General features: G+C 45.0%; 1 long non-coding RNA gene across 1 annotated transcript; it reads left to right on the top strand.

Moving 5' to 3' along the window:
* The first annotated feature begins 657 nt into the window (after positions 1 to 657).
* LOC141277924 (uncharacterized) lies at positions 658 to 1,760 on the top strand. Its single transcript, XR_012329834.1, has 2 exons — positions 658 to 1,380; positions 1,517 to 1,760. It is a non-coding gene; the product is annotated as an uncharacterized lncRNA (long non-coding RNA).
* The last annotated feature ends 1,917 nt before the right edge of the window (positions 1,761 to 3,677 follow it).

Below are 3,677 nucleotides of genomic sequence, written 5' to 3'. Positions count from 1 at the left end.
AGAAAGTAGGCATAGAGGGAACTTTCCTCAACATAATAAAGGCCATATATGACAAACCCACAGCCAACGTCGTTCCCAATGGTGAAAACCTGAAAGTATTTCCACTAAGATCAGGAACAAGACAAGGTTGCCCACTCTCACCACTCTTATTCAACATAGTTTTGGAAGTTTCAGCCACAGCAATCAGAGAAGAAAAGGAAATAAAAGGAATCCAAAACGGAAAAGAAGAAGTAAAGCTGTCACTGTTTGCAGATGACATGATACTATACATAGAGAACCCTAAAGATGCTACCAGAAAACTACTAGAACTAATCAATGAATTTGGTAAAGTAGCAGGATACAAAATTAATGCACAGAAATCTCTGGCATTCCTATACACTAATGATGAAAAATCTGAAAGTGAAATCAAGAAAACACTCCCATTTACCACTGCAACAGAAAGAATAAAATATCTAGGAATAAACCTACCTAAGGAGACAAAAGACCTGTATGCAGAAAAGTATAAGACACTGATGAAAGAAATTAAAGATGATACAAATAGATGGAGAGATATACCATGTTCTTGGATTGGAAGAATCAACATTGTGAAAATGACTCTACTACCCAAAGCAATCTACAGATTCAATGCAATCCCTATCAAACTACCACTGGTATTTTTCACAGAACTAGAACAAAAAATTTCACAATTTGTATGGAAACACAAAAGACTCCGAATAGCCAAAGCAATCTTGAGAACGAAAAACGGAGCTGAGGAATCAGGCTCCCTGACTTCAGACTATACTACAATGCGGCGAGCCGTTTCTGACCGGCAGAATAACGAGCCGCCACACGCAAGATTCTTCTCGTATCACACTTTATTGGAGCACAGCTTGGTTGAAGAAAGATGGAAGGAAGACCCCGCAATCCTAGAGCAGTCTGCTTATATAGGGATTAAGAACATGTGTCGCTCTGTGATTGGCTTTCGCCGATGGTGCGATTTGTGAGCCAGCATCGGATAGGTCGCTACTTTAAAACCTCATTAGTATACTTAGCGCAAGCGCAGTGGCCACAGGAAGGATGACTCAGCTTATTTCAGCTTCCTGCTGCGTAGCAGTTAGCTGACCGCGCCCTACATCTCCCCCTTTTTTATTTATTAGAACACCAAACAGAATGTAGCCCGTACAAGTGTTCACCTCATGATGTGCTCACTGTTCGAGGGCAGTTTTCTGTTGGCATGTTTGAGACTCAGAATAATGGCTGATTCCCTATAGAGGTGCGATGGCGACAAGGCCTCTCTGTGCAAGGGCAATCAGGACAATGAATGACTCCCTATAGAGGTGCAATGGCAACAAGGCCTCTCTGTGCAAGGGCAATCAGGACAATGGATGACTCCCTATAGAGGTGCAATGGCAACAAGGCCTCTCTGTGCAAGGGCAATCAGGACAATGAATGAATGACTCCCTATAGAGGTGCAATGGCAACAAGGCCTCTCTGTGCAAGGGCAATCAGGACAATGAATGAATGACTCCCTATAGAGGTGCAATGGCAACAAGGCCTCTCTGTGCAAGGGCAATCATTTCGAATTATTCAGGGCGGAGAGCCAGGCTGCGGGAGAATCTCCTTCATTAATAGCCAGAAGTGCCTGAGTGAGCAGGACCCTATCTCGATGTGCCCTGATGCGCACACGACAGACCAACCAGAGACACAGCATAATCCCAAATACACAGCAGACTCCAAAGATTCCTACCCCCACCCACTCCCCAAAGGAGGAAAAGGCAGAAGAGAGCCAAGAGGCAAAATCTCCAAAGGCAACGGGCTCCAGCCCGGCAGCACTCAGTTGCACAATTTGAATAATCCTTTGTGGAATTCCAACTAATACAAAGACTTCGATTAAGAATCATCAGGAACATCCAGCTCAGCATCTTCTCCGAAGTTTTCTTCAACAATTCTCGTCAGTCTTGATGGCACCCAGATCGGATCTTGATCCGACGGTTCACTCCGTGTGTCGAGTTCTGAATCGGTCCTCCATGCAGGGCGCGAAGTTCCCGGGTTTCGGCACCACTTGCGGCGAGCCGTTTCTGACCGGCAGAATAACGAGCCGCCACACGCAAGATTCTTCTCGTATCACACTTTATTGGAGCACAGCTTGGTTGAAGAAAGATGGAAGGAAGACCCCGCAATCCTAGAGCAGTCTGCTTATATAGGGATTAAGAACATGTGTCGCTCTGTGATTGGCTTTCGCCGATGGTGCGATTTGTGAGCCAGCATCGGATAGGTCGCTACTTTAAAACCTCATTAGTATACTTAGCGCAAGCGCAGTGGCCACAGGAAGGATGACTCAGCTTATTTCAGCTTCCTGCTGCGTAGCAGTTAGCTGACCGCGCCCTACACTACAAAGCTACAGTAATCAAGACAGTATGGTACTGGCACAAAAACAGAAATATAGATCAATGGAACAGGATAGAAAGCCCAGTGTTAATGCACTTTTGTGTCACAATCCTCAGTGAAGAGGGAGAACAAGTCTGGATATTCATTCCTATGCAAGAATGGTTGTCAATAGTCAACTCTACGTGGAAGTGACTGAAAACGCATACCTATATCTCACTATTCCATGATGCATCACCTGGTGTACTACACGGACATTGTGTGGACTGGATTTGATGCAAAGCAGGTAGTAAGGACTTTAAAAGCCTCAGTAAAACATGCAAACGGAAGGGTGGAACTCCACGAAGATCCAGGGTCCTACTACCTCAGTGACGTTTCTGGGAGTTGGAGAGTTCGGAGCCTGCCGAGATGTCCTCTCTAAGGTGAAAATCATGTAGCTGGACCTTGCACCACCTGTGATAAACGGAAGCCTTTTTGAATTTGGAGGCACTATATACACATTTGAAGGTGCTGCTTCAGATCATCTGAAGTAGGGATGATGAAGAGTCACTGACAAAGCTGTCAGTTTTGAGCAGACATGGAAGAAGAAACCATGGGCTCTGCTGGTTTAGGTTTCTTGGTCCTCAGGAGGGAAATGCTTTCAACAGGGGATGTGGCAGTTCTGCCACTGACCTGGAAGGTGAGACTGACACATGTTCATTGGGGGCTCCTTATGCACTGACCCAGCGGGCGAACAAAAATGAGTTAATTCTGTGGCTTAAGTGATTACACCTGATTACCAAGGACACCTTGGGCTCCTGCTAGAGAAGGGGGACAATGAGACCCACAGGACTCCCTGGGAGCCTTTACTACTTCCACACCCAAGGAAAGGGTAGTGGAAAACTTTACCAAAATAAACAAACAAAAAAGGCAGGAAAGTTAAGTACTCCGACCCTAATGAAATGAAGGTTTGCATCACTCCACCAGGTAAAGAACCCAGAGCAGCTGAGGTTCTGGCTGAGAGTGAGAGAAATTTAGAATGGGTATTGAAGAAAGATGCCCCAGGTACCAGCTACAACCTCAGGACCAATCAGAGAAGCAAGGACGATAGCAGCTTTCCATATTTCCTCTTCTTTACATGTGCAGATTTATTTGCATGTACTCACCATCTTCTTTGTACTCCTTCCCATTTTTATCTTATATACTAGTGTGCTGGGTGTTAATTTTTCAGTTGAGTCTTTAGTTAGTAGATTTTGCACTGGGAGAGGTAATTAATATAGGCAACAACGTATACGATGACTGTTGAGACTGTGATTCTCACTTTGAGCGGAAGG

This window comes from Tursiops truncatus, chromosome 1, assembly GCF_011762595.2.
Source record: "Tursiops truncatus isolate mTurTru1 chromosome 1, mTurTru1.mat.Y, whole genome shotgun sequence".
NCBI lineage: Eukaryota > Metazoa > Chordata > Mammalia > Artiodactyla > Delphinidae > Tursiops > Tursiops truncatus.
The sequence above is the reverse complement of the archived record's forward strand: the minus strand, read 5'-3'. Positions and strand labels throughout refer to the sequence as shown.